Source organism: Gorilla gorilla, chromosome 11 (assembly GCF_029281585.2).
Source record: "Gorilla gorilla gorilla isolate KB3781 chromosome 11, NHGRI_mGorGor1-v2.1_pri, whole genome shotgun sequence".
NCBI classification, from domain to species: domain Eukaryota; kingdom Metazoa; phylum Chordata; class Mammalia; order Primates; family Hominidae; genus Gorilla; species Gorilla gorilla.
The window spans coordinates 40,832,803-40,850,045 of NC_073235.2; the positions used below are offsets into that span (position 1 = coordinate 40,832,803).

The 17,243-nt window shown below is 36.3% G+C and overlaps 1 long non-coding RNA gene and 1 pseudogene across 1 annotated transcript in view; one reads left to right on the plus strand and one right to left on the minus strand.

The window, feature by feature from the left end:
- The window catches only part of LOC129532063 (uncharacterized), a 431,493-nt gene that overhangs the window by 229,231 nt on the left and 185,019 nt on the right, over positions 1-17,243 (minus strand). The gene's annotated exons all lie outside the window — the stretch shown is intronic.
- LOC101143058 (isopentenyl-diphosphate Delta-isomerase 1-like) lies at positions 8,175-8,847 on the plus strand (annotated as a pseudogene).

A 17,243-nucleotide genomic window follows, 5' to 3' on the forward strand; every position in this document is an offset into this window, starting at 1 on the left:
GAAAGCATTTGATTGAATGAAGGATTGATTGAAGTGATTCTTGGTCATTAGTTCACTCTCTCCTCTTCCCACATGAACCCTTGGATACTGATTCATTGTGGTTTACTTAATTAATTTTTAAAATGTACAGTATGTAAGATTACTCATGCTTTTCCATTCATCATACTTTCATCATTAATATGCTAACAACTTTTATCTCATTTTATCTTTATTTTAGTATATTGCCCCTTTTATAGTTCTCCCTCCTTTTCACCCTTCCAACCTTCCATCTAAGTGGTTATTTAAATGCATTGGTTCCTTGAAAATTAGAGTGTACTTTATATGTGCTTTTAATTTGCATAAATGTAATGTTAGTATCTTGTTTCTTGCTATTTTCATTCTTGCTAGTGTTTTAGAGATTAGATTATTCCATGCTGTCAAATGTAAATCTAGCTCATTGTTGCTAATGGTTCATAGTAGTCCAACATTCTGACATATACATACACCTCCTTTTACTTGGCCATTCCATCAGTTTTCCTGCTATCACAAGCAACGCTGTGGAAATCCTGCACAAAGTCCTACGATTTTTCATGAGCTGAATTGTAGCATCAAGACATGCTTATTTTACTACGTAATTTCAGCTTTTCTCCAGCATCATTGTAGCATTTTAGATTCTCACTAGCTGTGCATGTGGATCCCCCTTCCTCTTGACATGTTTACCTGCTTTCTAACTTCTGCTAATTTGGTGATTATAAAGTAATATTTTATTGTTTTAATTTTTATTTATGTACTTAGCAGTCAGTTTGAGAATCAGTTTACATACGTATTATCATTCACATGAATTTCCATTCAACTACTGTACTTATTTTTATAAATTTTCAGTCCTTTTATTCCTGAATGGCATGTGTTTTTTAATGTATTTTAAATATTAAACAGTTCTCAATCTTGTAAATTCCATGCTAAAGCTTCCTATAATGTGTTTTATTGGATACAAAACTCTTCTTTCGATTGCAGTCAAATTCCCTAATCAAGTTCCTGTTTATTTTTGTTACTTTGTTTCTTTACTGTTATTTTTATGCCTGTGCTTTTACGGATTTTTTTTTTTTAAATAACCTTTTCTAGCTCAAGATAGAACATGCCATTCTCCTACATTCCTTTCCTCCTCTTCCTCTTCTTCTTTTTTTAATACCCAGATTTGTCAAATGTCTGTTTTGCCAAGAAAGGCAATTAAAAATTCAACTTCATCACTGACCTTCATCATTGTATAAAATAAATGAATATTTTAACACCAAATTACAAGGAGAAAATTTCACAATAATGATAGTCACTTACAGGTGAATAAATTTTATACTTTGAAAAACTTTCCATATCTGATTTTTTTCTTCTCAGTTCATAGCACACTAGTTTATGAACCAACAATTGGGACCCACTGAATTAAGACATTCTCCACCTTAGAGCAGAGATGTGGGTCAAGGGACCCTGCCTAAGAATGAATGGAAGCCAAACAACTTTGATCAAGTGGATCTCTGGTACTCTGCCAGGGATTGGCTCAAAGTAAACTCCAGGTAGCCACTGATGTGTTTTCTGACACTACAAATTAGATCTGTCTCTTCTTGGGTTATATATACATGGAATCACAGTCTATTTACTCTGTGGTGTCTGGGCTTTTCTGCACAGAATATTTTTGAGAGTCATCTATGTTTTTAGTGTATTGGTAATTTACTGTTTTTATTGCTGTGTAGTATACCACTGAATGAATATACCACACAGAATTTATCCATTCACCTGTTGATGAACATTTAGGCTGCTTCCACTTTTAGGGCCATTATAAACAAAGCTACTGTGAGCAGTTTGTACAAGTCTTTGTATAGACTTAGGTTTTCATTTCTCTTGGGTAAACAGAAGTTGACTTTCTGGGTTATATCATAAGGGTATGTTTTACCTTTTCTTGTGCCTTCCTTGTTGAGTGACCCTGAATATTTACAGTTCTTGTTATTTGGGGAAATATTTTGTTAACCATTATTTTTCATTGTCAATTAGTGATTTGGATTTTTTAAGTGGATTTTCTACCAGCAAATGGACAGACTATTTCATAGTTATAGTAATTTGTCTGCAAGTTTGATTTTGTGTTATGCCTAGGAGTTACAGACATAGACTATTAGTACCACGTGGTGCAGATATAATTGGGGGAAGATCTTATTTGTAGAAAAGTAGTAGGACACTCACAATCTTGAGAACTCCCATTATTCCCTAGTTTAGGCACTGCAAATTTGGATTGCATGGGCCATGACCAGTGTTCCAATAGAAAAAGACCTTGCTCCCTGCAATACTCTACACGTTGATAGAGACAAAGGGCAATGAACCATTCTATCACTATATTTAAAAGGAAGCTCTGATAGAGGCAGTCATGTTTTTAGAAAGGGGGCCTCTGAAAATCAGCAACTGGATCAGTCTGTTCCTGCATTGAGCTGGCTCAGACCTGCTCAGTCAGCTCTCAAAAGGTCAGCTATGCAAACTGCCTCCACAGAGAAAAGAAAATACATATCCAGAGACACCCAGATGTGTACTCCCCAGTTTGCTATAAAGCTAACCTGGAAATAACAGTAATTTTAATTCTTTCTCTCTGTTCTTTCATACCTATGACTTGTTTTTCTTGTCTTATGTTTGCCAGTTCCAAAAGTATATGGAACATAGCAGTGCTATCATATATACACAATATTATTTCTAAAATTCAGAAAAATTCATATAAATATACCACATTATATATTTATTCTACCTTTTTTGGTAATATTTTTTGATGTCAGGCTAAGAAAGTTTCCTACCAACCCTACCTTACTAAGAATGCCTTCTGGTAGATTTACTGAAATAGTTATGAGATTCTTTTTCCAAAGAGCCATGAACTATCTTGTACATGTGTCAAAATATTCTTTGGTTCCTGGTACAAACCCTACTTGATCATGATATACTTTAAATAAACAATTAAATATATAAAAAGAAGTAAATAAAGAAAAATAAAATCTCAGATTTGTTAAGCTCAACACTTTAAAAAGAGTCTCACATTTTTGTTTACATGTGAAGTCAGCCTATATTTTTATATACTTGAATTACCATTTTCTGGTTTAAAGACCAGGGTTAGTGAAGGATTAAGTAAAATATAACTATTGTTTCACTGCAGTTTTAAAACAAGTAGACAGATATGAAAAATAATCTACCTAAAAAGGCTTTTCTGATAAACAGAACCAAATTAGAAGACAGTGAAGAACAGGTTAGCTTAACATGTCAACTCTTATTACAAGAAAAAAAGGAGAGAAAAATCTAGATTTTATATAAGCTCAACTTAATTAACAATAATTATAGTAATAATACAATGCTTCTACACTCTTGGAAGAAAACCAACTGTTATAAAACATATCTCAAAGAAAGGACTGCACAGGCATAAAGAGAGCCTAAGTTCCCTAACTTATTCTCATATTATAGTGACCTGATAACAGAAAAACTTGGAAGTATTGGCCTAATATGTTCTGAAGGTCGTTGGAGCATGCTGAAGTAGGTTCTTAGAGAAAAACTTCATAGAATAAAAAGAGAGAATAATGTAAACATGTTTCTTTTAAATTTTATGTAAAAATTTAAATATTAACCTGCATATTTTAAAACACCTTAAGTATTATACTATATGATAGTCAATCCCTCCACTGACTCTAGTCAGAGTCAGTGAAGGATATAAACCAGGTAGTTGTATAGTGTTGCCTTAGCTGTTCCACCAACTAATTGGCCTCCTTGCTTGGAAAAGAAAAAAGAGTCTGTGAAGTGAGTTGTGATGGAAGAAATCCAGACAACCTGAAGCTCAGGATGTTCTTTCTGCTTTTTTAAAAACCCAGGAGGATTGGCCCTACCGGGAGGCAGCAGGAAAAGAAGTCAAAACTTACACCAGTTTCACTGAGAGCTGTCCAGTTTTCCTTTTCTACTTCGTGTTTTGGATTAACTTATTTATGATAGGAAGTTTCTGTACCTTGAACATTTCACAGTACTCTCTTTTCAACTGCTGATCCATTGCCTTTTTGTGGGCAAAAAAGAGAAATGAGGAAGCAGGTTTTTAGCTAACATTTCAATTTTCTCTAGTAGTTATTAGAATATTCAAGTATTGTCATTATTCTCATGTACAATTTGTGCTTTCATAAATAAATCCTTCAAGATATTCAAGTTGAGGGAAAGTTAGTGATTATAGCCTCATGATTCTTATTCTTTGTTATACCTGTGTGAAATCCTCTTTCTATATGCATTTTGTAGTATTTACATCTTCTGTCTTTTCTCTTGATCAGGTTTACTAGACGTTGTATGTCTTATTATACTCAAAGAACTGAGTTTTTGTTTTATTAAGCCTCTCTACTGGATTTTTGTTATTCTCTGTTTTTAAAATTTGTACCTATGTAATTATTATTTCTGTCCTTATACGTTTGGCTTTACTCTGATGAACCTTTTTGTAGCTTTGTGATTTGAATATTAATCCCATTTATTTTTGGTTCTGCTTGTTTTGTGATGTATTTAAATCTATACATGTCTCTTTAAGTAAAACCAGAGATTCATCCTGCAAATATTGGCCTATAGTCAAATAGTATGTACATTAGCTCTAAGAATTCCGTAATTTCTCTTATGATTTTTAAATAAAAGCCATTTAGCAAAATGTTACTTAGTATTTAGCCATATGAGATGGTTTTTGCTTTTCCTTGGACTTATTTCTAATTGTACTGCATTTTAATATGAGTCTACATGGTATTAAAGAATTAGATTATACTGAGGCCTTCCTCTGTGGCCAGTATCTGGTCCATTTGTGTAACTGTTCTTTGTCCGTGAAAAGAATGTCTATCTTTCGTTTGAGTCTACAAACTTCTATGTATCTATTCATTTAAGCTCAATAATTATGTATATTTTTGATCTGCTTGATTTAACAGTTTCTGAGGTTTATGTGTTAAATTCCCCAATTAGAATTGTTGATTTATCTATTTTTCTCCATAGAGCTACTGGTTATTGTTCTGAATACACAGTATTAGGTATGTAAATGTTCATGATTATTATGCCTATTATTCCTATTACAAGTGCCCTCACTGTCCTTTATGATTTTTTTTGCCTTATATTCGATATTAAAACCATTAATCTGACTGTTTGGGGGGGGGAAGGTTGCATTCACCTACTATATCTTAAGCTGTTTTTTTCATTATTACTCTAATTATATTTCTTTGTTTTAAATATCAGTTTTAGATAAATATTGCTGTTTTTAACCATACTCAGAAATATCTCTTAATCTTTGAGAGAATCTTGAGTTAATAAACATTTATTATAACACTAATCGCTAAATACATATTTCTGCATTTTATTTTATATTTACTACTTACTCTCTTTTATTTTTTTCTCATTTCAACTTGCCTCTGATCTTTTCCTTCTCCCTCCCACCATTCATCTCTGTCAGGTTAGTACCATTCTGTAGTTTTATTTGTGGATTGTTCTTTATTTATTTGTGTTGTAGTCATTTTTTATTTAGAAAATAAACCTTACCAAATTATATGTTCTGTGTTCATCTTTTTTCTTACTGGATGATTAGTTTGAAACGGTCTGGGTGGAGATATCATAAGACCAATTAATAATGACTTACATTTTTTTTTCTCATCTAAAAAGATGCTTTGAGTTTAAGGGGCTGCTGGCAATAGCTCATCAGTTTAACAATATCAGGGTCAACATTTCTGCTATTCTTTTTTCACTTCCTCTTTGTTGCAAAGCGGCTCCCATACCTCTTGCCATCACTTCTGTGTTCAATTCTTCCCCTTTTACCAGTTGAAACTTTCCAAGAAGCCCCACAGCAGGCACATGCTTATCTCTCACTAGCCAGGACTCCTTTGTATGTCCTCCTCTAGTTGCAAGAGAAGTTCATAAAATGAGTATTTGCTTTGCCAAATTCTATAATGTATATAATTTACTTTAACAAGAAGGAGGAAAGAGATATGTTTAGCCAACAAAAATGTCTTCCACAGGTACTTCCTCCAGTGTCTCACTACCATGTGCCTACATTTGGGTTTGCTTGGTGGCTCTTAATGCGCCCTTTCAATAAGCTCTTAAACCTTTCTGTGATTTACAGAAGTATTAAGGCATTATTTCTCTCCTTTCATCTGCTTTTTCTTCATCTGTGACTTTTTTTTATTATACTTTAAGTTTTAGGGTACATGTGCACAACATGCAGGTTTGTTACATATGTATACATGTGCCATGTTGATGTACTGCACCCATTAACTCGTCATTTAACATTAGGTATATCTGTGGCTTTTTAAGTCAGATACTGACACACTAATTTCACTCTCTGTATCTTTTAACTTTTCTCATTGTTCCAAATCCTTATTTTTTACCCTTGTCTTCCAGAAGAGTCCCCTAACAAGATATTCCCACTTGCTGTGGCACATTTCAGCTGTATTAATTCTGTGATTCAATTCATCCACTGACTTACGGTGATAATTACAGGTTTTACACCCATTATCTTCTAAGGGTTCTTCTTCACGAATTCTTGTTACGTTTCTTTTTACCATTAGCCTCAGTTATTTCTCTGAGAATATCTTGGGTTTTCTTGTTTTTGTTGTTGTTGTTACTTTATCTCTTTAAAGCAGTTTTAGGTTCCTAAGAAATTAAGAGGAAGGTTCAGAGATTTCCCGTGGGCTCCTTCCCCCGACACACAAACCATTCCTCACCAGAGTGGTATATGTGTTAAAATTGATGACTTACATTGATAAATTATTATCAACCAGGGTTCAGAGTTTACATGACAGTCCACTCTTGATGTTGTAGATTCTATGGGTCTGGACAAATATATACTGACGTGTGTTCATCAATGTAGTATAATACACAGCAATTTCATTGCCCTAAAATTCTTCTGTGTGTTACCTATTCAACCCTCCCTCCAGGCCCTGGCAACCACTGATCTTTTTACTGTTTCCATAGTTCTACGCTTTTCAGAAGTTTTACCTGTTCCATACAGTGGAATCATACAGCATGTAGCCTTTTCAGATTGGTTCCCTCCACTCGGCATGGTTTCCTTATGTCTTTTTATGACTTGATGGCTCCTCTTTTGATGGTGAATATATTCCACTGTCTGGATGTCCCACAGTTTGTTTATCTATTAACCTACCAAAGGACAACTTGTTGCTTCCAAGTTTTGGCAATTATAAATAATAAAGCTGCTATAAACATCCACATGAAAGTTTTTGTGTGAACATACTTTCAAGTCATATAAATACCAAGAAGAGTGAATGATAGATTGTACAAAAAGAGTAGTTTAGCTTTATAAGAAACCATCAGAATTTATTTCAAAGTGAGTGTACCATTTTGTATTCCCACCAGGAATAAATGAGATTTTCTGTTGTTCCACATCCTTGCCAGCATTTGGTGTTGCCAGTGTTCTGGATTTTTGCCATTCTAATAGATATGTAGTGGTATCTCATTGTTGTTTCAATTTGCATTTCCCTGATGACATATGACGTGAAGCATCTTTTCATATGCTTATCGGCATCTGTATATCTTCTTTGGTGAGGTATCTGTTAAGGTCTTTTGCCCATTTTTTAATTAGCAAATGTGACTGTACTGCCTCTAATCCTGATTTCTCTACTCTCAACTGGTGATGTTGGTCTCTTTTCTTACCCTAGTTCCTTTATCTATACAAATGTCAGTACGCTACCTCTTTTTTGATATTGTGAAACTGAAAGGTAGTATATGCATAAGCATCTGGTACATAGAAGGAAATCGATACTAGTTTCCCTTTCTTCCATTCAATCAAAATCCTGCCCCATCAAATATTATTTCTTCACTGAATCCGTTTTCTATCACTGGAATCTTTACTCTCTTCTTCTGATTAGGAAATCTTAGATATTTCAGAACTCATTTTTATCAAATAAAAATGTGTTACAACTTTAAATGATCTTAGAAATCTGGTAGGCTTCACTTATTTTAGTAACATGCATGATCAATGACTAGGTCAAAAGCAGAGTAGAAATAGAACCCAAGTATTAACTCAGTCCACTGCACTATGCATAATTCAATAATAAATTGCATTCTTTCTTTTCAAAAGACTGCTGCTTAATGTCACTTGTGTTGCCTCCACAACCAAGCTATAAATTCATCAGGATAGGGTGTCCATGGCCAAAGGCCACTCAGGACAGATCAGACATTGTGTAATGATGCCTGAAATAAACACTGACCACCTCAACGAGCAACAGGTTCAACTCCTGGCAGAGATGTGTACACTTATTGATGAAAATGACAATAAAATTGGGGCTGAGAACATTGAGAAAGGGTTATTGCATTGAGCTTTTAGTGTCTTCTTATTCAACACTGAAAATAAGCTTCTGCTACAGCAAAGATCAGATGCTAAGATTACCTTTCCAAGTTGTTTTACTAATATTTGTTGTAGTCATCTATTAAGTAAACCAGGTGAACTTGAGGAAAATGATGGCCTTGGAGTGAGGAGAGCAGCACAGAGGCAGCTGAAAGCTGAGCTAGGAATTCCCTTGGAAGAGGTTCCTCCAGAAGAAATTAATTATTTAACACTAATTCACTACAAAGCTCAGTTGGATGGTATCTGAGGTGAACATGAAATTGATTACATTTTGTTTGTGAGGAAGAATGTAACTTTGAATCCAGATCCCAGTGAGATTAAAAGCTATTGTTATGTGTCAAAAGAAGAACTAAAAGAACTTGGGGAAAAAAGCAGCCAATGGTGAAATTAAGATAACGTCATGGTTTCAAATTATTGCAGAGGCTTTTCTCTTTAAATAGTGGGATAACTTAAATCATTTGAATCAGTTTGTTGACCATGAGAAAATATACAGAATGTGAATACGTAGGTGAATGATTACTGAAAAATTTCTCTACTTAACAAATTTAGAATGACTTTTTTCATTTAAATTTAGTTCACTATCATCAATGTATTATATACACTGATACTTTACAACTTGTGTGGAAAAAAGTAACATAATTTTGTATCACACACCTTGTATATGTGTTCTGTTTCTAAGCGACATTTATGAGAGATTATTGTGAAATGAGTGAGAGCAAATAAAAATTTAACCTGTGCAGACACACGCTTATGGCAAATTTGAACAAATGAGTGAAGCCCTGTGTTTTTAGTAAGCTGTGATAAACATTTCCGGAGCACTCGCAGAGCACTGTTATTTGCCAGGTGCTTTATGTATTGTTAAATTTTTATCATAGTTCAGAAAAATGTGCAAAGGAAACTATTGCTTAGCTCCTTCAAAACAGTCCTAATTAACTTCATATTCACAAATTAAACTAGCATAGCAGGTTCAAGGGAAATTAAATGATATGGACCCTAATTTGTATCGTTCTGAGTTGATGGTGTGGTTTATCCATTCTGGAAATATGTTGATACTTCAAGTCCGCCATTGCTTTTGATAAGAGATATTGATTAGGTTAAATCTTCGTTTAAATAGTATTTGCCAATTAGCACAGTCTGTTTTCAGAATTAAAGTGGGCACAGAGGTGTTCATAAAATGGGAATTGAGTCTCACTCGACAAGAGTTGCTTAACCTTGACACTGTTAACATTTGGGCTGGATAAAATCCTTGTGGTGGGGGTCCGTCCTATGCCTTATAGGATGGTGAACAGCATCCCTGGACTGCACACTGGATGCTGTTAGCACCCCTCTCCCATGACACCCACAATTATACCAGATGTTGCCAGATGCCCCTGGGGGGCAGAGTCAACCCCCAACTGAGAACCACTGTCCTACAGAGCAGGCAATATTGCAGGGAGAAAAAAATAACAATGACAAAGGCCAGTGTTCATGTTAAATGGATTGAGATTATGGAATGTGTATATTAATGTTAAAAATTATATCTTGATCAATGTACTTTTATAAACTTGCCATAGATATCTCAAATTTGAAATCTCATAACGGCTTTATTATTCTTAAATGCTGTATGATGAAAAAAATAAAAATTTATTTCTTACAAAGTTAAAAAAATTCATCAGGATATTCATTCATTCATTCATTATTTTATCTATCAATTAGTTATTGATCATGAACATAAACCAGGCATTATTGTGAATGAATATACAAGAATGAAAAACAAATAAAGCAGGTATCAAGTTTTATACATATCCAATTATAGCACGAATCACATACTGAGCACATTGTTACTCAATACTTACTTGTTTGATTGACCTTAACAGACAATCGCATATAGCGATAACTAAATAAGCAGTAATTTATTATTTGGATTTCAGTGTGAAAAAGACAATTAGTTTTTCCTCCAATGTCTAGCACTTTAGTCTCTGGATTAAGCTACTTTTTTTTCTTTCAGAATAATTTCTCTCCCAAGAGATATCTTCAAGATTTAAGCAACTTCATTGATAAGTTCTCAACAAGACATGTCCAGACATCTGAATCCCAGAAATTAGATAGCTTGAAATGAAGCTTGGGATTCTTGATAAATATGAAAAACAGAAAAAGTCACTTAAAGGGGCAAGAATATGTAAAAAGGTTTCCATATCTCATATCATGTAAGAAATGTGCTGAAAATGATAAATATTGTTCACTAAAAATGATTATAATTCAAGATGCTATTAGGGAAACAGATTTAATTGTATTTGTCTTAGACAAATTAGTTTTGGTTAAATGAATCTCTGGTGGATTGGGCCAGGAAAGGTAGTAGGAAGCTTCTTTATTGTAAGGACCTCAATGAACTTCAGGTATTTGGAAAACTGAGGTGGCAGAAAAATCTGGTATTTGTGTCCTGCCCAGGTGAGCAGTGCCTGGTAAAAGAAGTACCTGTGTACGTTCTAAGAGCAGGACAATCCGCTGAATCATGAAAACTCCGAAGACAATTTTATTCTTTTTTAATCCTGAGGGGGATAAAGGGAGACAGAGTTGTACAATAGAAAGATTCCAGGATTGAAGACATATAGTGTGCACCCATTGTGTAGTAGGTATCTCCAGAGACTATCTAAATTCTGGTTCTACTTCTGGGACTTAATGTCTTCACCTGTAAATTGTGGTGTCTGGTTCATCATAGAAGCTCAGTAGCTGTAGGTACTACTACTATCACCATTATCATTACCACCACCAATGAAAAAGATGAAAGAGACTAAAGTGAAGCTATTTAGAGTAGTGGCTACCTAAAGATTAAAAGTTAACTTGCACAGGTGAAGAGGTATGTATCATTACTTGCCTAAGATTTTTTTTAAGTTATTAATTATCAAAGCCAGAATTCTCAAAGTCCAAGGTCCATACACTGGACGCAATGTTGTGCATCTTTTCCTGGAGCCACAGGATAGGAGTTTTGCCAATGTGTTGACAAGGGCCTCTGACATTACAGCATTCCACAGTCATATATTGCAGACCAGGCATTTTACTACTTTATGAGCAGAATCTGCTTCAATACAGCAGCAGCTGAATTTGCAGTTCACAAAGAAGACTGGAACAAACATAGCCTGCAATGTTTATTTTATGTTCATATTATTTACCATGAGAAACCATGCTCAGTTGTCCCAAAATAAGATGACATTGACAAGTTCTTACATTCAGCATTTAATGAGTAAATCCACAGTCTATGTGAATGCCATTGTCTTGAAAGTGAGGGAAATAAAACCACCAAGGGCCTCATTGACTTCAGAATTATGAGAAGTCCCTGACTATATTACAGACTATTTATCCAAATAAATTTCTGATTATTCCACAGTATGTCAATTCCAAGTGCCTACACACATGCTTCAGTTGCTCCTTGGGGGCCATTTTTCTACATAGAACGTGTTCCTGGAAAATACAGAACGTGATGAGAGAGGCTTGCTAAGCTGAGCAAGATGGGTGTGTGGGTGGGCAGCTATTCTTTAGGCATTCGGGAAATTCTGAACGTAGAGCCTGAGCCGCTTAAAAACTGTAGACCAATAATGCATGTGTGGCTGTCAGTGGAGGCCTGGTATGATAGAATTAAGCAGTAGCACTAAGGAAATCTGAGCATGTTCATTTGGGCATTTTTGAAGCACCTCAGACTAAGTGAGTTAAATGGTGATTATTGCTTTGCTTGGAAATATGAACTGAGCAGCTCTATTTTTATTTAAAAATTTTTTATGACAAAGGTTATATGGGTTTATCGTATACAAACAAATATAAACAAAAAAGATGAAAACTAAACTAAAGCCACTAATCAGTATGATCACTTTTACATATGCATATCCAGATTTTTTGTATTTATTCATTCAATTTTATTTAAATATTACCTATAAGCCAGGCATATCTCTAAGTACTAGAAATGCAAGGAAGATAATATTTTTATCCATAGGTGATATGTATACATATTTTTAACAAAAATTGCACTCAGAGAGAGTACATACATTTAACCTTACTTTTTGTCAGTCAACAATGTCATGTAAATTCACGTAAAGACATAAACTTAAAAATGTAATTTCAGTGGCTATGATTACATTGAATGGCCATGCAGTAGCTTATTTAACCAATATTTCTTTTTTTTGCATTGGAACTAGTTTCTAATTTTCCCCTATTAAAAATATCCTGATCAAGATGTTTGTAAAAACTGTCCACATTGTATTGGATAAATAATTAAATGTGGGTTTTATGGATCAAGAGAATGGGTCAAAAACATGGCAGTCATGTTTTTAAGGTTTCAAACAGGTTCCAAATGTCCTCCAAAAATATTTATCCAAGTTGTGTAATTCCTAAAAGGACATGCAAGTGCCTATTTCCTCACAACCTTGACAATCTTAATAATGTAATAAAAAATTAGATTTTATGAAAAGAGAGTATCTTATTTAGTTGTATTTTCCCTGTTTTTGATTACTAATTGAACAGTTTTTCATAAGCATATTGCCTATTTGTATTTATTACTTTTCTGTTTTCTACTGATTTTTTAAAATTTTCTAATATAAGTTGTTAGCAGTCTTGGGGTGTTTGGGATAAATAACTTATGCTTATTTCCTTTAAGAAATTAATACTTCAGATTGGAGAATAAAATTACTGAAGAGTTTAAGAAATAAGCCGACAAAGTACAGAATCTTCATACCCAAGTTCATATCGTAAAATGTCCAGGACAACAATAAGTCAATGCCAAACTGAAGTGCATAGAAGGCTGAGATAATCCATGAGGCGTGGCTTCCCAAGTTTGCAAAAAGAAGGGGCTGGGCCGCCTGATACAGGGGAACATGCTGGCTGGGACTGGTTGTCCAGCAACCCAGCTCCCCTCTGTTCCAGGCTTCTTAGCAGAGGTGGCCAATGAAGGTCTCTGGAACTCCATTCTCTCATTTCTAACACAGAGGTAGACAAGATGATGCTTTTCTCTCTAAAATTCTAGGGAGCCACATACAGAAGAGGTTACCGAAGAGAACAGAAAAAAACAGGGATGAAGCATCAGAGTTGGAGAAACACAGATAACATAGAGAGAGGCATTCCAGATAGAAATGCAGTGTGCCATCACGTAGAAATGTGGAAGAGCGTGGGACACAGCAAAGAGTTGGGTGTGAGCTGAGAGGAGCAGGAGATGAGACTATGGAGAAAGGCAGCATCTGATGATGAAGGACCACGGAAGGAAGATAGGATGATATGGCTTTAGACTTCATTCTGTAGTTAAGAAAGGAATTACTGAAGAGTTTTAAGTGAGCGAGTCATAAAAAGAGATTTAAGGAATTATTTTTTAACCACCTAAAACCAAACAAAACAAAACAAACTTTGGCAGTGATAAGAGATCTGATTAGAAGCCTGGAGGAAGGGCTCCCAAGTCAGAGGCTGTCTATTGCAAAGTCAGTAGAGAAATAACGTGGGTCTGAACTAAGGCAGTGGCACAAACTGCAAATGATTCTCAAGACTAAAACTTCCCCTAAAGCGAATAAGATTTTCTAGAAAGATAATGCTAATAAGAATAATAGGGGGAAAAGAATAATAGGGCAAAATTTTAATAGCGATATTAACTCCTTAACATTGCCATTGATCAAAATTGACAAAGTGTGCCCTCTCATTTCATATTAGTTATAAGCTCAACCAATTTTCTTTAAGCTAACCATAGCTGAGATTATCAGTAGGTATTTTTAACAGCCATATGCGGGGGGCATTTTCACAGTGCATAAAGTGCTAACATGAGTGCTATAAAACCACTGACTACTGTGAAGTTCTTCTAGCCAAGATCACTGCCTCTGCTTCAGGAAAGAACTGAGTAGTTGGGGGAGATGACTATGACAGGAAGGATCTGAGCATTCCTTTAGCCCATGATCCAAATCCACTGAAATCTTAAGAGAACCAAATTCTTGGCCCACCTCCTGCTAACAGATATGGTTTCCTAGAGGGCCTGGTGGGTCTCCCTCCACAGATACTAGGCAAATTCACATCTTTGGGTTAGAGGGTCAGCTGTGCTATGACTAGTTGTTTCTGGCCTATTTCCAAAAAAAAGACCTACTGAGAATCATTCCTGGTGCTGGTTTAGAACTGGCTCAAATCTTCTTCCCTCAATTCTCCACTTCACACCTACACTCCTGACCAAAATTTCTGCTTAGAATATGCCTACAGAGATATTACTTTGATCCTAGCTTCTTAATCAAGTCATTAAAGCAAAAAGTCCCAAACAATCTCAGTAAGAATAAGCTGTTTATGTGATTGAATTCATTTAGGTACCACTACTACTTGTGAAGAAGGTCCAAATATTATCCTGATTTTACAGATGAGAAACTGAGGTCCAAAGAAGCTAGTGAGACTGGCCAAGGTATCACGTCTAGTAAAGAGTAATACCTAGTAGGTTTACCCAGGTTGGGCTCCAGGGCCTTGGTGATACTTCCACACTGTGGAACAGAGATGTTGTTCTTTTTCAAATGGTCACCATACCTAGAGTTGAACTGATAATTTAAAAGAAGGAATTTGCCAAGATGAATTGTAATCCTATTTTAGAAGTGGTCATTTTCAACATCTCAGAATCCTCAGGGTCCAGGTGGCCTCGGGTGCCCAACATATTATAGAGACCTTTTCTGAGACAAACAGAATTCAGGGTCACTGGCTTTCAAGAAAGGGAGCAACACTTATCTTTTTAAGGAGATCTTTAAATTCAGATATACATGAGATTTCATTCTGAATAGAATAATTGTATAATGTCCTAAGAGATCAGTTTATTTTATTGATTTAAGCAGGAATTAAGTATTTAGGTGACAGTTATTTATTGAGCGCTTTTCAGATGAAAGTCAGTTGCTATTGACATTTCTTTCTAAATACTAATGCAATAGAGCCACAAAATGAGAACTCACGAAAGAGTCGTGGATGGGACACATATTTGGGTAAAGGATCTTTATAATTGGAGGAAGGAAAGCTTAAATACATACACATGTGCTCCTAAGGACTTTTTGGTGAAACATAGTGATCTATCACACACAACAGCTAAGATATACATACATACATATACGTGCACATACACGTTACTACTAGGATGATGGATTAGTCTGTTTTTCATGCTGCTGATAAAGACAAACCTGAGACTGGGAAGAAAAAGAGGTTTAATTGGACTTACAGTTCCAAGTGGCTGGGGAAGTTCTCACAATCATGGCAGAGGGCTAAAGGCACTTCTTATTTGGCAGCAGCAAGAGAGAATAAGGAAGAAGCAAAAGTGGAAACCCCTGATAAACCCATCAGATCTTGTGAGACTTAATTCACTATCACGAGAATGGCATGGGAAAGACCCACTGCCATGATTCAATTACCTCCCCTTGGGTCCCTCCCACAACATGTGGGAATTCTGGGAGATACAATTCAGGTTAAGAATTAGGTGGGAACACAGGCAAACCATGTCATTCCGCCCTTGGCCCCTCCACATCTCATGTCCTCACATTTCAAAACCAATCATGCCTTCAAAGCAGTCCCCCAAAGTCTTAACTCATTTTAACATTAACCCAAAACTCCACAGTTTAAAGTCTCATCTGAGACAAGGCACATCCCTTCTGCCTATGAGCCTGTAAAATCAAAAGCAAGCTAGTTACTTTCTAAATACAATGGGGGTACAGGTATTGGGTAAATACAGCTGTTCAACTGGGAGAAATTGGCCAAAACAAAGGGGTTACAGGCCCCATGAAAGTCCAAAATCCAGCAGGGCAGTCAAATTTTAAAGCTCCAAAATGATCTCCTTTGACTCCAGGTCTCACATCCAGGTCATGCTGATGCAAGAGGTGGGTTCCCATGGTCTTGGGCAGCTCTGCCCCCATGGCTTTGCAGGGTACAGCCTCCCTGCTGTCTGCTTTCACGGCTGGCATTGACTGTCTGTGGCTTTTCCAGGCACATGGTGCAAGCTGTCAGTAGATCTACCATTCTGGGGTCTGGAGGACTGTGGCCCTCTTCTCACAACTCCACTAAACAGTGCCCCAGGAGGGACTCTGTGTGGGGGCTCTGACCCCACATTTCCCTTCTGCAACTGCCCTAGCAGAGTTCTCCATGAGGGCCCCTACCCCTGCAGCAAATTTTTGCCTGGGTATCCAGGCGTTTCCATACATCTTCTGAAATCTAGGCGGAGATTCCCAAAACTCAGTTGTTGACTTCTGTGTACCCACAGGCTCAACACCATGTGGAAGCTGCCAAGGCTTGGGGTTTCCACCCTCTGAAGCCACAGCCTGAGCTCTATGTTGCCCCTTTCAGCCACAGCTGGAGTGGCTGGGACACAGGGCACCAAGTCCCTAGGCACACAGCACTGGGACCTGGGGCCCAGCCCACAAAACCACTTTATCCTCCTGGGCCTCCAGGCCTGTGATGGGAGGGGCTCCCATGAAGGTCTCTGACATGGTTTGGAGACATTTTTCCCACGGTCTTGGGGATTAACATTAGGCTCCTTGCTACTTATGCAAATTTCTGCAGCCAGCTTGAATTTCTCCTCAGAAAATGGGTTTTTCTTTTCTACTGCATTATCAGGCTATGAATTTTCTGAACTTTTATGCTCTGTTTCTCTTTTAAAACTGAATACTTTTAACAGCAGCCAAGTCACCTTTTGAATGCTTTGTTGCTTAGAAATTTCTTCTGCCAGATACCCTAAATTATCTCCCTCAAGTTCAAAGTTCCATAAATCTCTAGGGCGGGGGCAAAATACCACCAGTCTCTTTGCTAAAACATAGCAAGAGTCACCTGTGCACCAGTTCCCAACAAGTTCCTCATCTCCATCTGAGACCACCTCAGCCTGGACGTTATTGTTCATATCACTATCAGCATTTTTGTCAAAGCCATTCATTAAGTCTCTAGGAGGTTC